General features: G+C 39.6%; 1 protein-coding gene and 1 pseudogene across 3 annotated transcripts in view; both read right to left on the reverse strand.

Moving 5' to 3' along the window:
- LOC149225175 (phosphoglucosamine mutase family protein) overlaps positions 1 to 22,350 on the reverse strand; it is a 248,949-nt gene that overhangs the window by 151,058 nt on the left and 75,541 nt on the right. The window lies entirely within an intron of this gene.
- On the reverse strand, positions 77 to 19,281 carry LOC149225176 (fasciclin-like arabinogalactan protein 7; annotated as a pseudogene).

Below are 22,350 nucleotides of genomic sequence, written 5' to 3' on the forward strand. Positions count from 1 at the left end.
ATGCTATGAACTATGGGGTTGGACATTAAACAATGATATGCAAAACAAACTGAAACCAGAGGAGCTACAGCAGACCTTAAATTTTCCACATTAGGCACCTAGAGTGCGTTGCTGAGCCAAAAGAGGCAACCCCTTTGGGAGATAAGCTGTCAGTTGCAGGTGCAAGAGCTGAACAGGACTGGGTGCTGGGGCTGGAGAAGGACTTCAAAGACCAAATATGTCTTCTAGGCGCAGAGTTTTTCCCACAGTGTAAAGTGCTACTGGATCTGTGACTTGCACAATGCTAGTGATTGGTATGCTCACATAACCAGAGGACAGTCACAACCCCACTCTTTCCGGTGATACTCACATTGTATTTACCCCATTGCTGTCAGTTGCCGTTGTGCTGGCAGGGTCACTAAAGTTGTAGAAATTTGTCAATGTGCAGAACTTGGGAATGCAATGGTCAAACAACAATTATTTCTTCTGCTCAGCTGTTAGATTGACTATTGTTTTCTTTGACACATAAGAGAATGCATGATTGGCTGGTGCAATTATTGCAATATCTTGCTGTGTCGTTTGCCTGTGATTGTAGAGTTGTAACCAGGTCATTGGCTTCCAAGAGACTCAATAAAGTCCTGAACGGCCCAGCTAATGATAACAGATATGTCAGATTGGCGAAGGCTGGTGTCGGTACTGGAGTTGCGGTCAATTTGGGTGTTTTCTTAGCTGCCAGAACTACCAGGACATTCGCATGATATGGCTACCTCCCACTGTTCCCACTCTAAGAACTAAACAAGCAATGATCTGGATAACAGTGAATTCTTCAGTGTCACTGCGATTGGATCAGACACCCCACCTAATCAAACAATGAAATTAAACAACTTTAGACTTGAAGCCTATTCATCAGAAGGAAATTCTCACCAGAGAACCGACGAGTTGCTGCAATGCAATCCTTGGAACAAGATGATGAAGCGACTGACGAGCACAGTCCTTTCACAGAGAGGGATTTGATTTGAGAATGAAAGTTGTGGATACTAATTTATGCTGAAACCACACAAATCAAGTTATGATTTTTATTATTAAGCTAGACATGATTACGATGCAGTAGTTAGATGGTGTGCAGGGGTGGGTTGTATTGAGCAACTGTAAAGTTTTGTAGATGTTCTATGCTAAGAGCAATTTCACTTTTCTCACAGCAATCATACAAGTAGATAAGCAAAATGCAGATAGAACATATAAGCAGATCTTAAGGAAGACAAATCAGAAACAAGAAAAATGAATGTGTTCGTTTCGGCGGTCAACAGGATGCTTCAACCAGCAAAGTCTCCTTTGGTCAGCCAGCCCAGCATGTGTCACAACAACCCTCCTGGTAGCTCGTACTTTTAGGATGAGAGAGGAAGAAGTGAGTTGAGTTATATTCCAATTCTCTCCAACTTTTCCTGTATATATATATCCATCAATGAGGGTGTGTGACACATCTGTTGGGCATGTGAGCCTACATTACAAAACTGGCTGACCTTGCACATATAATTTATTAAGAATAATAAATTCAAAATATAAGTTCTGCTCATCGGATTAAGACTATTTTTATATGGATTTTACACCTCTCAGAAAGAGGAATCCAACAAAAATATTAGCCTCTTAATCTGAGCATCAGAACATGGAGTTTGGACCTAGTTGTCCAATTTTAACACTCCCTCTCAACTAGGGAGAACTCCATCTATTAGTGCAATTAACATCGTGAGTCATCCCGCCGAAACTTGCTTTGCTGGCTTCTTTATTTCAGAACAGAAGTGGGTCAGTCACAAAGACATCATTCCCCGACTGACATAATCAGTCCAGAGGTCCCAGACCTCACAAATCTTGATCCCAGATCAAGTGGTTGGACCATGCCATCCTAGATAGAGAGTACGGCAATCTCTGATGCGTCCATCAGTCTTTGCTAATAGTCTCTAGCTTTTCCACACCTCATTGGCCAAATGAGAGGTACTTCCCATGAGCCCTGAACTCAATGGGTAGGATGCATACGGGGCACAGATTAAATGAGTGGCGAACCAGCTCAATAATCACAAGAGTGGGGCAGAAGCATTATGAGTGCTTATAGCTCCGAGAAGCTATCCCCAAAGCCCCCCAGAGCTCCCAGAGCTCATCGTCCAATAGGACCCACATCATAGGGTCTTTCCACGACACCAAGACTCTCACGGAAGGTTAGGAACTTGACCTTCCCCAGGGGCTTAGTGAGAATATCCGCGACCTGCTCATCAGTTCCTATATGATCGAGCCTTACGGCGCCTCGCTGTACCATATCCCAGATAAAGTGGTACCTGATATCAATATGCTTGGATCGGTCGTGGAACACAGGATTCTCAGTCATACGAATCCTACTCTGATTATCACAGAGTATTACAGTGGTATCTAGCACATGTTGGAATAGCTCACTAAAGAGCTTCCTCAACCAAACTGCTTCACAACAGGCCATACTAGCAGCAATTTATTCGGCCTCCGCGGTGCTCAAAGCCACCGACTTCTGCTTCCTGCTCATCCATGAGATCGAAGCAGAACCAAGATTGAAACAACATCCAGATGTGCTCTTACGATCCACCACACTGCCAGCCCAATCGGCATCAGTATATCCCCGGAGTATCACACTCCCGGCAGTGTATCTCAGCCCATGGTTTATCGTGCCCCGAAAATATCTCAAAAGATTCTTGGCACCAACCCAGTGAAAATGATGAGGCTCAACCATCTGTTGACTCAAAGTATTCACTGCAAAACATATGTCCAGACGGGTGTTCACTAAGAACATCAAAGCTCCTATGAGTTGACGATACTCAGTAGGATTGGCCAAGATAGGCCCTGCAGCGCTGCCACTCAACTTCTTAAAGTTGAGTTCCATTGGTGTCGACATGGACTTACAGTCCACCATCCCAAATCTTTCCAGAAGCTTCACGATATACTTTCCTTGAGAAAGGAGAATCTCTCCAGGTCTCTGCCAGACCTCCAGGCCTAGGAAATAGTGCATCAGTCCTAGGTCTTTCATCTCGAACTCAACAGCAAGCTCCCTCTTACATTGATGAATGAGAGGGTCATCACCTGTCAGGAAGAGATCGTCCACATACAGCACTAGAATGAGAGGCTTTCCTTCCTCAACCTTAAAGCAAAGGTTTGGATCAGCATTGCTTCGAGTGAAGCCCAACTTCATCAAGTAACTAACCATCCTCTCATACCAAGCTCTGGGTGCTTGCTTTAACCCATAGAGGGCTTTCTTCAACCTGCAGACATAAGAGTCTTGATCTTGAACTTCAAATCCCAGAGGTTGTTCTACATACACCTCTTCCTTTATTGCACCAGCAGAAAAAGCGGTCTTGACATCCATCTGATGAAGACTCCATCCTTGCGTAGCAGCAAGGGCTATGATGGATCGGATGGTGGTATATCGAGCCACAGGTGCAAATATATCGTCATAGTCAATTCCTTCCTTTTGAGAGAAGCCACGGACAACAAATCTTGCCTTAAACTTTTCAGCACTCCCATCAGATCCATGTTTAATCTTGTAGAGCCATTTAGTGGTGACAACAGATTTGTCCTTCGGTCTCGGGACCACATCCCAGACATCATTCTTCATAATAGCCTCATATTCTTCATGCATAGCATCCTTCCAGACTTGATGCTTGATGGCTTCTTCAAAAGATCCAGGTTCAGATTGTATAATAGTACTCATGGCAGCTAGATACCCTTGGTATCTACACGGCTTCTTGCTTTCTCGGAATGTTCCCCTTGGGGCAGCATGACCCTCAGCATCTTCGAGGGTGTCCCTGAGCCATGATGGCCTCTTTCCTAGAGAAGGGGAAGGATCAATAGGGTCCATTGGCCCTTCAACATCAGGCATAGTCTCATCCTGGGGTTCTTCCAGATTTCCAGGTCTTTCTTCATGGTTTTCTTCAGATCTAGGAAGATCTACTACTTTCTTCAGGGAAGCATCTTCGTCAAAAGTGACATCATGGCTTATCTCTACTTCCCTTTGGCCAGGTACATAGACTATATATGCCTTAGAAGTCTCACTGTAGCCCACAAACATTCCTTTCTTCCCAGTAGCATCCAGCTTACTTCTCTTTTCTTTCGGCACATGAAAATAGACAGGACATCCAAAAATTCTAAAATGTGAGACATCAGGTTTCTTACCAGAGAAAACCTCTTCGGGAGTTTTGGAGTCCAAAGCGGAATGAGGGCATCGGTTTTGAATGTACACAGCAGTATTTGCAGCTTCTCCCCACAGAAACTTTGGAAGACCCTGGTCACATAGCATGGCACGGGCAGCTTCCACAATAGTCCTATTCTTGCGTTCAGCAACACCATTCTGCTCAGGAGTATATGCAGTGGTAGTCTCCCTCTTAATGCCAGCTTCTCTGCAAAAGTCTTTGAACTCATTTGACTCATATTCAGTGCCATTATTATGAAGATCTTCATATCAACGTGTTCCACTCATTGTGATATCTATGCTGTCATTGATGCACTAAGACAGTTATTATTGAAGTCATCATTATGTGGACTGTTGCAATATATCTTTGTCATCACTGTATATTTGTTGAGACAGTGAGTCTCATTACTGCTTTATTATGCAACCCTTGTCACTGTTATACATCCTCAAAGACCAAGACATCAATCTTCTTTCTTGAGCACTGTTGAGATCATCATCTTGCTGCTCCTCTAACATCATTGCATCACCAAGAACTTCATTGTTGTCGCAATATCATTTAGTGTATCATTGTTATGCAATGGTTGCCCTTAGGATCTCTGCACCATAAAGACCACGACAACACTTCACTGTACTGCTTCTTTCATTATACTTAATAATCATGTTACTACTTCTTGTGATCCTTGTCATTGTGACTGCTTTTGAGATCATATTCATGTCGAGATCACTAGATCCGAATACAATGGAGACTGTTGATATGGTATATCTCCTTTTTCAGGGATGCCGAGAATCAATGTCATCACCGAAACATACTTCATTAATCTGGTTATGCTGAGACAGTAATATATATGAAATAGAGATAATATTCAACATGACCTTCATTGATTCGAGAGAGTAGATCCATCACTGCTCCCTTTGAGTATACCGAGACTGCAGCTCTTGATTTGATTGTCACTGCTTACATTGCAGTAGACACAGTTATCATTGAAATTCTCTTCAACGAGATTATATGCCGAGACTGAGACAGTATCTTCAGGATCACTGTGATCTCTATTAGGTTGTGAATATGATTGGCCCAGACTTCATGCCAAAACTGCATCCTCATCTGAGATCTTCTCTGGGTCATCTATCTGAGATTTGCACCTGCAGTTTGAGAATGTATTTAGCCCAGAACTCGCCTCACTGCTGCGTCCTCATCGAAGTCATCACTGCTCCATACAGCCGAGATCATAACTGCACCTGTATAGCGTATATATGTATCCCAAGTTCACGTAGAATGGCAGAGAGGAATGAAAGTTCTGTTGCGTGAACAGGTCTCGTTGACTATGTTATCACTGCAGCTCTTTTATTTACTGCGGCTGCATTTATATGAGACTGCGTGAACCCAGCGTTAACATCCACACGTTGACAACGTTTATTATTGACAGCGTATCACCTGCGTTTACCATGACTGCGTATGACCTGCGTTCACCATGACTGCGTTCACCATGACTGCGTATGACACGTAAGTCTCCAGCGTTGACTGCGTATATATTTCTGAGTGCCCAGCGTGTATATATATAATGCCCACCGTAAAACCATGACTGCGTTTAACACGTAAGTCTCCAGCGTTGACTGCGTATATATTTCTGAGTGCCCAGCGTGTATATATATAATACCCACCGTATATATATAATGCCCAAACCATGACTGCGTTTAACACGTAAGTCTCCAGCGTTGACTGCGTATATATTTCTGAGTGCCCAGCGTGTATATATATAATACCCACCGTATATATATAATGCCCAAACCATGACTGCATTTAACACGTAAGTCTCCAGCGTTGACTGCGTATATATTTCTGAGTGCCGCTTCATTAACTGTGCGTATATATATATAGACTGCGGCTTCATTATTCCAGCGTATATATGTATGGACTGCGTCTTCATTCCAAAGATTGCGGCTTCATTAACTGTGCGTATATATATAGACTGCAGCTTCATTAACTGTGCGTATATATATATAGACTGCAGCTTCATTAACTGTGTGTATATATATATAGACTGCGGCTTCATTATTCCAGCGTATATATGTATAACCATTCCCAGCGTATAAAGTGGTTCCATATTGCGTATACAACATAAACAATATTGGATATATGAACAGCGTATCATAACTGTTCTTTATGTCCTGTGTTTACTTATATGCGGCTTCATTATTTCTTCAACTGCGTATTAGTACTCCTCTTGACAGCTACAGGTCTCCTTTTGCACTGCGTCCAGACCTCCTTGTAAGACATGGCTGCGGCTTGACTGCAGCTATGTTAGCCTTACTGCGGTTGTCCACACGTTAACCTTTAACCTTACTGCGGTTTTTCCTTATATGACTGCGGCTTCCTGCGGTTAGGGCATCACCCTTGGGCCAGCGTATCTGTTGGTTCTCTCCTTCCAAAAACCCAGACGTGGAGAGGAGATCACCTCAAGAATACCTGTTCTTCGATGATGATTGCTATAGATAGAGTTTGTCTTCACCTCCGCTCTGATACCATGTAAAGTTTTGTAGATGTTCTATGCTAAGAGCAATTTCACTTTTCTCACAGCAATCATACAAGTAGATAAGCAAAATGCAGATAGAACATATAAGCAGATCTTAAGGAAGACAAATCAGAAACAAGAAAAATGAATGTGTTCGTTTCGGCGGTCAACAGGATGCTTCAACCAGCAAAGTCTCCTTTGGTCAGCCAGCCCAGCATGTGTCACAACAACCCTCCTGGTAGCTCGTACTTTTAGGATGAGAGAGGAAGAAGTGAGTTGAGTTATATTCCAATTCTCTCCAACTTTTCCTGTATATATATATCCATCAATGAGGGTGTGTGACACATCTGTTGGGCATGTGAGCCTACATTACAAAACTGGCTGACCTTGCACATATAATTTATTAAGAATAATAAATTCAAAATATAAGTTCTGCTCATCGGATTAAGACTATTTTTATATGGATTTTACACCTCTCAGAAAGAGGAATCCAACAAAAATATTAGCCTCTTAATCTGAGCATCAGAACATGGAGTTTGGACCTAGTTGTCCAATTTTAACAGCAACCAACTATTTCTAATGTAATGTATAATTTCTAGCTGCTTGGTAAGGTAAGTCAAATTTAACAACTCAAATGGAATGGGATAGCCAGACGGGTGGTGATCAATGGGTGTCACATGACACCTAATCAACTAAGAAACATGACACGTCCTCCCCGCCCCCCATGTCATGTATTCACAACTCGGACATGAGTTTGACTCCTGCCCTGTTCACAGGACATAAATTTGACTCATGTCGGACACAAGCCATACTGGTCCAAAATTTTGGACATGTGTCTGGTGAAAAACATCCCACGGCTTCTTAAAATCAGTGTTTTTTCCTCATTCTCACACAATTCAGTCACAGGTTTGGAGCCCTCAGAGGTTTTGGAGTGCAGCTAAGGGCAACTAAGAAATGTTAGAAGGGATTCCAAGTGTGGGGAAGTGGAATTGTCCAGGCCCTACTAATGCTATGTAATTAATAGCAATATTAAATTCTTAACGTAAAAGTGGCATTCATCCTTTTTCTTAAATTTTTAACATTACTATTAATTGTTTCAAAATGTTTAAAAGTGGTTCCAACCCCATTGGATTTCATATGAAGAAAGTAGAATTTTAGATCCCACTCAAAATTCATCAAACTTAATAGTTTTCAGGATTTCAAGATTTGGGGGATTGCAATGTTTCCATTTCATTCTATCTTGTATGAGGGTATGGAACTAGCATTTAGTTAAGAGCACCAAACCCTCTATATACCTCGATGTGTGAAAATTTGGATGCCCAAATTTCTAGTACAACAATTGATTAAGTTTCTCCTACTTGTTAATTTCTTAATCAAGTTACTTATTGTTTCCTACAGTAAATATCGAAACTAATACAATGCAATCTACACCATTTAAATTATAAGCGGAAACAAGAAACTGAACAAGAAAGAGATACAACACATCTACACAGTTATTTTTGGACAAATGTCCCTGGAAAAACCCAATGTGGGAAAACCGGTGAAGTTGTTGAGTGGTTATTATTAAGCAGTAGTAATTTCTTATTAAAATCTATGGATGCCTTCCCGGCAATCCAGTTATAGAGAATATCACTGACAGAAAGACAAGTGAGGTTACCTCACACTATCATTGGAAATCCTGGCTAATCCAGCCACTGAATGAGCTGCCCCTGGTTGCCTCTGTGCAATCACTGCGTCAGCCTAGTGTCACACACTCTAGGGCCAGCGTCACCCCTTCAGCTGATCAATCTGTTGCTCAAGAAATTCGATTTTCACCTCCCAGACTCACACCCCAGCTTCTGGCTTCTACAATCGATTCCTTCAACTGATTTTCGGATTCCCTCTTGGCTTTTGTGCTACCTCTACGTGGCCCTGCGTCAGCCTCTCTAGCTCTGCGCTGCCACTGCTGGATCTCTCTCTGCCTTCTCTGTTGAGTATTCTCCGACCGGGAAAGATCTCCCTTCAGATACTATCCCTGCCCCTCACTACAAAAGATCACTATCGAAAATCTCTCCAGAAGCTGCTCTGCTTTAGAAAATCAAACTTCTGATCTCCCCTCTGTGTGTTCTCCAAGTACCCCTCAAGCCTCTTCTTATATCTTTATGCTGGACAACCAACGGCCCAGATTAAATTCTAATCAATGGCTTAAATGATTTTGGCTTGATCCTCATCTTGTTCTAGAAGTTACACCCACAGTTTAGATTAATACCCATTAATTATTCTAATTTCCTAAGTTTAGACTTAGGGTTCCATTAAAAATAATTAATTATTTTAATAAAATTGTCTCGGGGTGGAATTTACCAAAACGGTTTATGGGTATTGGAGAATGCATGTGTCTAAGCCTCCCTGCAAATTTTGAGACTTAGAGCACATCCAATGCTATGAGAAATCAACACTCCTTCATAGCGAGAAATGTGCTCTAGTAATGCAACCTGCTGAAGCATCACCCTTCTCTTTAACATCTCCCTTTGCGTTGTTGATGTTTGACATCGTTACCCACCAACTACTGCGCAAATGCTTCATTTGTAATATTGATGGCCCTGCCACTACCAACACTGCATCTATACTGCAACTCCCTCTCAAATTCTACATTCGTGTTGTCGCTGGCACTGCCACTTCCAACACTACATCTGCACTGCAACCTTCTCCAACTGCTACTGCCACTGCATCAGCGACAAAAAAGCATCCCAAATTACTGAACTGGTGTTCAATATGATGCATCTCGTTGCTGGAGTCTGACTGCTGCTAGTCTCTACGCTGACTCTCTGAAGCCTCAGCGTTGTTGCTGACCTCTACTCTGTGCCACCTACACTGTTGCCAACTCTGCTCAGTATTTGCCGCTACTAGCCACTACAACTGTCATTCCAACACTCCTCTACACCAACTGACACATATCCATCCTGCTACTATTGATCTGGGCTCCCGTAGCAAGGAATTGATCCATGAGGTGGGCTCCTCAAGGATCCTTCCCACTTGTAGCTCTTTCATACTACAGCTCTAAATCTCACCACCTCCCTGTTGGAGATGCCTAGGCTATCATGGCGAACTCATCCTCCTCCATCTTCACAGCTACAACCTTCGGATCATGCTTCTCATCTTTGTCCTTCTTCCTTAAAGGACACTGTGTTGCGTAGTGACCAAATTCACCACACTTGAAGCATTTAATCTTCGAGACATCTTTCTTCTTCTTTTGTTGCTCCTGTTGCCCCTTGGATTCGAGGGTTGCATTATCTTCCTCCTCCTTGGGCTTCAAGCCACTGCTATTGCTTCCATCAAGTTTACACTTGACCAAGTCTCTCCTCAGCTCCTCTTGCTTAAAAGTTGACCACATTTCATCCTAGTTTGGCAAAGTCGCCCTACCCAAGATGCTCTGGACAAAGACTTGCCACTCCTCAGATACTGAATTTAGGGCTAGTCTTACCATCTTGGAACCTTGAGGTGTTGACCCCACAGTTGCCAGTTCGTCTCGAGTCTCCTGAAGCTTAGTGAGGAACGAATCAATGTGTTCCCCCTTCTGCATCTGTATAGATCTCATCTTCTGCTCCAAGTACATCTTCCGTTGCTCGGAAGATCCTTGATACAGCGTCGACAATGCATCCCACATCTCCTTGGCAGTCCCTTTGCCAGCGATGTGACAGACTACATGATCCTTTACTCTGTCGAGGATCATTCTCTTTGTCTTCGCCATTTCTCCCTTGTACTTTTTGAGCAGATTTGGATCTGCGGGTACAGCTACCACGTTGTCGACGTAGGTCTTGAGAAAATGCTCATCCAGAAGGCATGACATCCTCGCCTTCCAAATCACATAGTTGGATGCACCATCCAACCTATCCTGATCTCTCAACCCACTGGCTGCCATCCCTGCCAAACGAAAAAGTCGAATAACCTCCTCTCTCCTCTGCGTAGCACTAGACTGGCCTACGCACTCCCTGCTGGAGCTTGTAGATATGCCCCTCTCTGCTACTGCTTAGCAAGTGAGAATTCGGATTCCTTGGCTGGAAGTCCTCTGAGGAAGAATTCCCTCAACCGTGTCTCTCTCTTCCCTCTAACGTCTTTTTGCCCAGCAACTGCCTGCAGAAAACTGTGCCACACCAGAAACCTCCTCTTTGTTGAAGCTTCTTCAATGCTCCCTCTAACATTGGCAAACTTCGGTCTGGAAGTCTTACCTCTCTATCGACTCACTCAGAGAGAGCCCTTCCTCGGAAATTTTTCCCTCCTAGTCTGAACTGCACAATCCCTCTGGGGATTCGAATTGCTGCCTCTGCAGGAATTTTGAACTCCTTTTCTCCTTCAGCACTGGGCTCTTCTGGCACTGCTCTCTTGTTTCACCTGCAGCTCTGATACCATGTTAAAATTTGGATGAACAAATTTCTATTGCAACAACTGATTAAGTTTCTCCTACTTGTTAATTTCTTAATCAAGTTACTTATTGTTTCCTACAGTAAATATCAAAACTAATACACTACAGTCTACACCATTTAAATTATAAGCAGAAACAAGAAACTGAACAGGAAAGAGATACAACGCATTTACACATTTATTTTTGGACAAATGTCCCCGGAAAAACCCAAGGCAGGAAAACTAGTGCAGCAGCTGAGAATTTATTATTAAGCAATGATAATTTCTGAATACAATCTTTGGATGTCTTCTCGGCAATCCAGTTACATAGAATATCACTGACAGAAAGATAAGTGAGGTAACCTCACACTATCACTGGAAATCCTGGTTGATCCAGCCACTGAATGAGCTACCTCTGCACAGTCACTGCTTCAGCCTGATGTCACACCCTTTGGGGACAGCGTCACCCCTTCAGCGAATCAATCCGCTGCTCAGGAAATTCAATTTTCACCTCCCGGCCTCACACCTTGGCTTCCGTCTTCTGCAATCGATTCCTTCGGCTGATTTTCGGATTCCCTCTTGGCTTCTGCATCAGCCTCTCTAGCTCTGTGCTGCCATTGCTGGATCTCTCTTTGCCTTCTCTGTTGAGTATTCTCTGACCGGGAAAGATCTCCCTTCCAATATTATCCCTGCCCCTCTCTGCAAAAGATCACTATCAAAAATCTCTCCGACAGCGGCTCTGCTTTAGAAAATCGAACTTCTGATCTCCCCTCTCTGTGTTCTCCAAGTGCCCCTCAAGCCTCTTCTTGTATCTTTCTGTTGGACAACCAACGACCCAGATCAACTTCTAATCAATGGCTTAGATTATTTTGGATTGATCATCGTCTTCTTCTAAAAGTTACACCCACAGTTTAGATTAATACCCATTAACTATTTTAATTTCTTAAGTTTATACTTAGGGTCCCATTAAAAATTAATTATTTTAATAAAACTATCTCCGGATGGAATTTCCCAAAATGGTTCTGGGTATTGGAGAATGCATGTGTCTAATCCTCCCTGCAAATTCGAGACTTATGGCACATCCGATGCTACCAAAAATCAACACGATGTTGATGACAATGATTGTGGAACCCCTCTATCATGACCTTAGTAAAAATGTAACCATCACTCAAATAAAATCTTGATTTGACATGTTAAACTTTCTCTATCTTATTTTAATGCTTAGAGGGTGATATTGATGGTGAGGATCCCAATATAGGCAATGATTTTGATGATATGTAGTGCTAGTTATTTATTGTAGCATGATTTTTTTTTGGACTCTACAGGCCATTAAGGCCCTCTTTGTGGACATATTTTTGGTTCAAAGATGGATTGCACTCGGTGCTATTTTGGTTATCTACATTAGTTGTATGATTGAATTTGTATCATCATCATGTAAGTGTTTAATTCTCTAAATTGAATCTCTGTCTATATTTCATTTTTTTGTGTGTTTTTCACTAATTTGTTATGGTTTTTAATATATATTATATTTTTTTAATATATAATATAAAACATGTCCTCTGTGTACCGTTCCAGGGGTCACCATGTTACATGTAGGATACTCATATTTTCGTGCCCTGACTCTTCTGTGTCATGTATCACCGTGTCATGTGACTTATCTAATCAACAATATTTCTTAATATTTTTCTTTTTTTAATATTTTATTTGCATTTTCAAGATATATCTATGTGATTAGCTAGTTCTCATTGGGTTTCTTAACAGAAAATTTTCATTATGACCAACCATTAATCGTGAGGCCATACAGAAAGGACGGAGACATTCATTTAATGATATATAAAATTTAAATAAATATGTCCTAGTTGTTGTTGTGGCCAGCCAGCAAGCCATCCCCCATTTATAAATCACACAACGCTGAATGTTTGTTGTTTGTTTTATTAAATTTTCACGATTACGGTTGGAAATGAAAACATTTTCCTTTCCAGCTATTCATCCACACTGCATTAACACTGTTAAAGAAGAACCACATGGGAACAAAAAACAGCCTGAATGACTGACATGGAGCAAAAGTTCAAGCTTGAGATTGACTCATCAATAGCTTTGTTTAGAGGTTTCTGTATGCCCATAAAGATTTAGTCTTGTTCTATAAATTTTTCTCGCATTGTTAGTCTATCTAATTTTGTACCTGTGGTAGTAACAACGTTACTTTTAGCAAAGTGTACAATTTTGCATTGTATAAGATTAGTACAGTGTGTTTTCTACATTAGGATGGTATGTCAATTTTTATTTTATTATAGCAGTATATGTTTTGGTAATTCTTTCTTGTATTGTTTTTTATTAGTCCCTGCCATCCCTGCTAAAGCAAGACTACAGTAATAGATTTGCTAAAGCAGGACTATCGCAACTCATGAGAAACTTTATACAATACCAAAACACACACACACACAGATACATATATATATAGTATTTTCTTTAATATAATGAAAATTTTACTTTCAATTTAAATATTTTTAATACTATAAAAAAAATTATTTTTAAACCAGTTTATGAAAAAATAAATTCATAAATATACTCAAATCATTAGCATACATTTAAGCAATTTTATATTCAAAATTGTTTGGCAGGGACTAAGCTGTATGTAGCACTTGTTTTATTAATTTTTAGTTTCTAAAAAGTTAGACTATATCTAGTCTTTTTAGGCTAGATCTAAGGAAATTTCCCAAATAATATTATTTTAATGGAAAGGAAGTTCCTTACCTCCTCTATATACAGGAAGAACTTCCTCATTTACGATTCATGGTTAAATAGTGGGAATCTTCTTCTCCTCGGGTCCTAATGAAAATATTCTTTAGTGTTTATTATGGTTTCAGGTTTACGATGTGATGTATGTTTCGACTTAGAAGGCTTTTCTTTCTTGGTTCCGACTGCAATATTTTAAAGGGTTTAAATCTGTAAGTGGTTCAAAATCACCACAAGGCATGGCAAGAGCAATCCACCAAGGGGCAACATTGTCGTGTGGAAGGGAGTGTCAAAGACAAAGGTCTTCATGTCTCCTTTATTTGTGTGAAGTAATCTTTGAGCCTCTTTGCTAGGCAGACCATTGTGGGGGTTCCTTGATAAATGCTTGGCTTATTTCCAGCCATAGTTGATCCTTGGGCTGAGGACAACCCTATTAAGGAATCCCCTCTAGTGGGTTTTTGACTATGCAGTATACCCTAATTGGCTGAAAAACTAACCATCCTTATATACTATTTCCTCCCACCCAATCCATTATCCCAGATAACCAACTTAAGGAGGGTTATTCTTTTTTATATCCTTTAATCATTAATATTCCCTTGACTCCACTTGAATATTGGCACTGATCTTCACATCCTCCATCACCGCTCTTTCCTTTTTCTCTTAAAGCTAACTCAATCACTGGGGTCACTTGTGATATCACCCTGATCCTTATTGCTTATGTCTTAGTGATTTTTCGGGAGATCCCACCTCGAAACTGGAGAAAAGTCAGCCTAAAAAAGCAATGCAGGTCACTAAGGTGACAGTGGGTGACCTATTGAGGTTCCACTTGGATTGTCAATGTGGGTTGGAATTTTCACTATTCTAACATACAATTTGCGCGGTAATAGTCCCTATTTGGAATCATTTTTTAGCATACATAGAAACAAATCTTTGGGTTTCCAAGGTTAAATCTGTGATATTTGTGTGTATGTGATCAATTTATTCCGCATTGTTTTTCTCATTTAAATTACAGTTTGCAAGTTACACACTGAGAATTAACACACAGTGAATTGGCAAATAGAGATAAAAATTTTAATTTCTGCAAAATTAATTCAAGTTCATGTTGGTGTATCGCCTTGGCCATAGGCTCAGTAACTAAAAATCAAAAGTAGAAATGATTAACAAAATAAAAGGATTTTTCCAAGAAAGGTATCATTTATTAGCCTAAGTCACAAGACACATCTCTCAAGGTCTCGTGTCCCGTATTTCACGTGTCGGACACGAAAACCGCCCTAAAACGTGTCGAAAACGTTTTTCTTCGTGTCCTCCAATCGAGACACGTGTTTTGGACGTGTTGAAAACGTGCCCTAACATTTTTGGTTCTTAGGACATGTGTCCCATGAAAAGTGACATTTAAAACCTGCAACATGGTTTATTTTTGGGTTTTTTTGTCATTGTTCGCCATCGAAGTTGAGTTTGCTCGTCACTAGAATCCAATTTGTTGTGCAGCGTGAGGAATTCCATCAGATTCGAGCACAATGCTCACAACTTCACATCGACCTGGACATGGAGATGTACGAGACGAGTGTTCGCATGCTTTGCTGAGAGTTTGGAGCACTTAAATTTCTTGTAAGTTGTGTTATAGCCTACGAAACTTAACTTAATTATACACGAGTGACCACGTATAGATCGTGTGTTGAAATAAAAATCCCAGCTCCTTGTCATGTGCTCATTGCTCACTACACCTTCGAGGTCTAAAGGGAGGGAAAGCTCGATTAACGCTCTGGTCAACAATGAAGTTTGAACACATATAAATTTATAGTTCATAAATTACCTTATGTGAAGTTTGAACATGATCAAACTTGTTTGAAGTTAATAACAAAAATTATAACATGAACAATGAACATTGAACTATGAACATCATTGATGTAGTAAATTAATAAACTAACTAGTAAATTACTAAATACGAAATACTAAATAGTGTATACTAAGTACTAAATAGATATCATCATGATTCATATCTATATGGATCAAGCACTATATTTCATTATTTTTTAATATATATATATATATAAAACGTGTCCCTCGTGTCCTGTTTCTGGGGTCATTGTGTCTCGTGTCAAATACTCGTATTTACATGTCCTCCATGTCTCGTGTCCTCATGTCATGTGACTTATATATATATATATATATATATATATATATATAACGTGTCCCACGTGTCCTGTTTCCGGGGTCACTGTGTTTCGTGTTGAATACTCGTATTTACATGTCCTTCGTGTCATGTGACTTAGTTATCAGCATATTAAACGATAATTCAGAGTATTAAAAGAACCTTTATATGCACATCGGTTGGGTTCTTTTATTTATTTATTTATTTTGTTTGGGGGGGGCTGGTTGTGCCAAGAAGTCCTGCTTTTTGGGAAGGTTCCCATTTTCCAACATGCATCTAGCACACTAGCAAAACATTTTATTGTGCATTTCGCAAAGTGTGGGACATACTGAAACATTTCACCAAGGGTACATAGAGCAAGCTCTTAGCCATGGGGGATGCATTCTCATATAACGCTTTGTCAATATAACCCTAGCCTATATACTGAGCTTTGCTACTATCAGATCTTGCTATAAGTTCTCTTCTTGAGAATATTTTCATTCTTTATGCCCAATTTAACATCAAAATGCTTCAAAAAATGGGCCTTGGTTGCAACAACACCAATGTGGTTTATTATTATCTAGGAATGGTTAGCAAATAATTGAGAGGATTAATTACGTTCATAAAGAGAAAGCCAATGTTAGCAAAAACAAGCGAAATTCGATAACAATATACCAAAGCTCCAACAAGATGTAATGACTTTACTAGAAAAACTGAGCTTGTAAGGGAATTATAATATGATGGATACCACCTATTCTTCATTCATGATCTGCATCAATGGTAATCATAACCTAAAAAGGAAAGATAAGTTAATGTCAAACAAGCAATCTAAAAGAAAGAATGTGCAATCAAAAGGACTAATGCCTTTTAGATGGAGTTTGGACCAATATAATAAGAATTTTGATTCAATTTAGAATATAATATTACATCAAAGTTGATCCGAAATGAATCAAAGAAATGGTTTGTTTTCAATGGCTTTTATGTTTTGAGTTTACTGCACAAGTTGCAGGGTCTTGCCAAACCCTTTTTGCCATGTCTTGGCTGAAGTTTTAGTTCAAATACTTTGAAACACAAAGTCTTGAGCATGCAAAGGGATGGATGACTATTGAGTGGAGATGTTACCTCTGCACTACAGAGAAGAAAACTGACTAACGCAATGCAGAGTGTAGGAAAGGGTTAGCACTGTCAAAGAAGAAGAAAGGAGAGATCCCATCAATTAGGAGCTACTAGCATGAACAGGTTGGGCATTGTTGACCACTCTGTGTCAACAACCCCATAGCAGTACACCCCTTTTTTCGCAAAAGGGATCTATCGTGTTCGAGTGTTCGCGTCTTTCAAATTTCATCATCAGTGGGCAGTTTTGTAAAGATGTCAACCCATTCTTCATATGTATAATATAAATAATCCTAGTATGACCACATTGGTATGTAACAGCCTAGGTAAACCTATTGTTTTGGTGACGATTTCCATTCTAGGAGGTTTTTTGTCTCACTTATTCATCTGTGTCTCTAGACACAAATGATCAGCAAAGTTCTTCTCTCCACCCTCACCCCAAAGCTAGGGTGGATTTTGTCGTCAAAATCTTACGCGAGTCTTAGTGTTTTAGATCGAGTCTTTGTAAAAGTGACTTGGGAATAATTTTATCTAACTAGCTAAATTATTTTATTACAAGTCACTTGGTGAACTAGATTATATTTTTTTGTATAAATGGGTAAATGTTAAGAGTCTATAACGAACAAGTTTTCTCCCTTCATGTATTAAAATGTAAAATCTTCATGTAAAAAATATTTAGTGCGTGGTCCCTCATAATTAGACACCATGGCTAAATATTAGAGGGTTGAAAAAATTATTAATCCCCTCATAAGTTAATTAATTAAATTTTTTGGCAAAATTAAATTAAAATCCTAAGCCACAAATTCAATTAATTAGGTGTCTTAAGTTTAAATTCTCCAAAAACAAAATTCGTGGGTTTTAAAGAAATTAATTTTGGGAGGTCCTTGGCGAAGGGAATATTGAAAATTTCAAGAGATTTTGGACTCTTGGACCTTGGTAGTTAAGTCAAAGTCATTTTTTTTTAGGAAATTATCTCAAAATAATTATTTTTGAGTTAATTAAAAAAGAAGTAGATGAAAAATTCGAAATTCCTCAAAAAATAAAATAATTTCGACGGAGGAGATTAAAAGATAATTAAATCATTTTTAATGGTCAAGATTACTTTGACGAGGATCAAGTGAACTCGCTGTTGAAAAATTTATCTATAAATTTGAGGTTGGTGTCAATCTATTCTGTCCAATCTTTGAATCGTGTACTAAGTTCTGAAGCTCTCTTGTAATATTTCTGGAATATAATGCTAAACTCTTTGGGATTTCGATTGATAGTGGCGTTCCTATTCTCGAAATTATGGTAATATCGTTTTAAATTTTTCTGCTGAATATTATTTGAAAATTGTCAATCAATAACTCTCGTGAAATAATTTGTGCACGGGTATCTTGTTCAATTTATTGGATCTAAGGTAACAATTCTAATTTGATTGAATTAGCAGGTATCTCTAGTTCTTCAAAAATATATTGTTATTTTTTTTCTCTACTTGATCTGACAGTTGGATCTAGTGTTTGCAGAAGATCATTTGAATTTCAATTGAGCGTTTCGGGGTAGTCCTCGACTGGACCAGTCGACTCTCAAAGCATAATTTTTTAAGAGCCGACCTGATCGAATTCTCGGGATTTATCTAACAATCTATTTTTTTGCAGGGTGTTTCTGAGCTAGTACCTCATTAAAAAATTTAAATATCTTTTATAGCTTGTGCAAAATTGGTAGATCTGGCTAAGAAGAGCCTTAGATCTACAGATCTGGGAGCAGAGTTGAACTCATGCTCCTCAGATCTGATAAATCTATAACTCGTTTATATAGATTTGTAATTATCTTGTATAGATCTGAGATTTTTTTTTATTTGGGTCTTGAAGTTTTATTTTTTTTGTATATATCGGGATCTAGATATTTTTGCTTTCAATTTTGCAGGAGCGTATCTTAAGGAAAAAATTAATTTGGAGCCAGATCTATACCCTGGAGGGCAAGATCTGGCCTCAATACCATTTTTCAGGGACAAATTATTCAAAGAGATTTTCAGTCCAAGGGTTTCAAATTTAAATTTGAGGATTTCATATTTAAATTTCTGAGAAAAATTCAAAGCAAAAATACATTAGTGTGAAAAATAATTTTTTGAGAATTTCTTTTTACTTTTTAGGGCCCTTGGGCTACCATTTTCCCCCCATCTATTGCCTTGAAGCTCCAGTTATCTCCTTTGCATTTTCAAATTTTCCCCCCTCATCTGCAAACCCTCTTCCCATCTCTGCGTTTTCTTTCCTCTGCGCTTTTCTTTATTTTTGCTTCCTCAAATCGTTGGTCCCTCTTCCTGCGCATTCTCTCGCTGCATGCCCTAGCCCACATCCCTTCCTCCACGCTTTCTCTTAACAATTTGATTTAATCTTATTTTTGATGTGTGGCCTTTGGCCCATTAAAAACCAAAATTAAAATCAACTCTATCACAAAATTTCAACATTGGCCTTCTAAAAATCAAAATTTAAATTTTTTACTTTTTCGCATTAAAAAAGATTCATTTTGTCCCTTTAAAACTATTCAATTTTTTATTTAAATCATTTAACATTTATCACATTACATTCAATAAAGGTATGACTAAAGTTCTTTTTTTGGATTTTTTGTGATAAAGGGTTTTTGGGGATTTTTCAAACTTCAAAAAAAAAATTGTGGTAAAATTTTTTGTTAATTTTTCCTATAGTCAAAGTATCTTAAATTTTATCAATACAAAAAAAAACGATGAGGTGTTCTTGGAGCTCTGCAACCCTAATGGTCACGCGGCCATGAGGTAGGCGATGCGGAAAACCTCGAAAACAAGCAGACAGGCACGGAAAACGAAGCAGACAGGAGGCACAGAAATGACAGAGGAAGTCAGGAGGGGAGAGATCCCCTCCTACAGAGACGCAACGGCAGGCGAGGGAACAAGCAACAACAATTGGAGGAAGAGAAGAGGACAACAGGACCAATCCTAGGAGCAAGATGGCAGGCAGGAAGCAAAGGAAAATGCTTACCATGCGCAACAGAAAAACCGAGATTTGTTATCCCTATGAACAAACTTGAGCGTTACAGAAGTTACATGAAGGACCATGCATTAATATGCAAGTTCATCGGTGTCTGGCCGTCCGAGAAAGACCTGACAAGATGGATACAGCAGAAATGGCAACCTTGCGGCCACATAGAGCTAAAGCTAGGCGCACGCGGATTCTTTACGGTAATCTTCTCAAAACTGCAAAATAAAGAAAGAGTGTTTGAAAATGGTCCATATTTCATAATAATGCAGGTTTATTTATGAGGTACTGGGAGGAATGTTATAACCCAGACAAAGAAAAATTCCTAGCAACGCCCATGTGGGTAAGATTGTTTGGATTACCCATGGATTTTTGGGACCCAAAGATCCTGAAAGGAATAGGGAATATTATAGGTAGCTTTGTTAAAATAGCGGAATCAACTAAGAAAGGAATATATACATCCTATGCCAGGATCTGCGTATATATGAACATTGCAAACCCTATACCAAGAGCAGTAGAACTAGAATACCATGAAGAGGTGTGGCAACACGCACTGGACTACGAACACATTCCTTTTAGATGCAGAAAATGCCACGAATATGGGCACCTCTAAAAGGAATGCCCCCTTAATGCCAAGGAGGAAGAACGAAAGACCAAGCAATAGAGGAAAAACACAAAGGATAATGAAGGGTTCCAAGAAATAAAAAACAGGAAGGAAAAGACATGCAAAGGAAACCCCAAAGGACGGAAGAAAAGAACCACCAGCCAAAACAAATAAAGCAAACAGGTTTGTAATCCTATGGGTAAAAAAAGAAGATTCAGAGATCCGAGTAATGGACTATCAAGAGGAAAAAGAACAAGAAGGCAGACTAAGTCAAGACACGAACAGCACTAAACAGAAAACCGAAAGAGAAATAGGGGAAAAGGCAGGAAAAGAAAAGGAGGATAAATAGGATAATGAAGTAATGGAAATAAATATCAGCAAAGGTGAAGACCCAACAAAAGAAGAAGAAATTCAGAGGAAACTTCTAGACAAATGGAGGCATCTGGATGAGAGGTTTATCCCAGAAGAGGATAAAAAATTATACAAAGAAATCTTCCAAAAATATAAAGAAAAACAGGAGCAATGAAACACAGGCATGAATGAGCAACTAGGAATACAACCTGAAAACAACAAAGTAAAGGTAAAGGAGGGAAAAAAGAGGAAGAAAGAATCTCCAGGAGTCAATACAAGTAATGGGAGAAATGCTAGTTAATACGAGAAGAGTAGTACCGCTCTTAGCGGTCTTCCACCAAACCACCCTACCTACCCAATGATAATAACATCCTGGAATATTATGGGTCTTAATAACAAGGGAAAGCAGAGATACCTAGCAGAAATGATCAAAAGAGAGAAACCCCAAATCACGCTGCTTCAAGAAACAAAAATAACAGGGGGGGAAATGGAGGAGATTCTCAAAAAAATTAAGCCTACTTATGAGTGCATGACACTTGATGCAAAAGGGAGCGCAGGGGGAATCGCAATCTTGTGGAACCCTGCAGAAGTTACTGCAGACCACCAGATAGGAATGAAGAGGATCCTCTCAGGGAGATTCAGACTTATAGGTCACAGAGACTGGTTCTTAGTATCGGCGGTTTACGACCTCATATAACGGTGGAAAGAGAGGCCTTCCTCACACATCTGCAACAGTTGGGAAATATGCACACAAAAAAACTGTGGGTGATAGCGGGAGATTTTAATATGATCACTTCAAAAGAGGAAAAGAAGGGAGGACTGCAACGGGAGGACGCAGACATGGAAAGATTTAGGGAAAGCTAGGCATCCCTAAAAATGATTGATATAAATACCATTAATGGAAAATACACCTGGAATAATAGAAGAGGAGGCAGCAAGCAGATAGCTTCCAGATTGGACAGGTTCTTAGCAACAGAACACTTTCTTGGGAAAGACATATTTTATGAAGCAACTATCCTACCATGCCAAGGATCAGACCATTGGCCCATAAAACTAGAAATTGCCACGAACAATCAAAACCAAAACAGACCATTCAGGTTTGAAGCCTTTTGGCTATGAGACCCAACCTTCATAGAAAAAATGGAGAACTGGTGGCAGATTAGTGAGGAGGAAATAAAAGGAAAGAACAAGATGCACACACTCCAATTAAGATTAAAGGAGTTAAAAGGTAAAATCAAGAACTGGAATAGAGAAGAATTTGGCAACATTCAAAAGGACCAAGAAAAGTTGCAAATAGACATGAGAAGGATACAACAGCAAATTATAGAAGAAGGGAGAACAGAGGAACTAGCGCAGGA

The sequence above is a fragment of the Pinus tabuliformis genome, chromosome J (assembly GCF_031772625.1).
Source record: "Pinus tabuliformis cultivar Carrire ecotype Pingquan chromosome J, CPIR1, whole genome shotgun sequence".
In the NCBI taxonomy this organism is placed as follows: Eukaryota; Viridiplantae; Streptophyta; class Pinopsida; order Pinales; family Pinaceae; genus Pinus; species Pinus tabuliformis.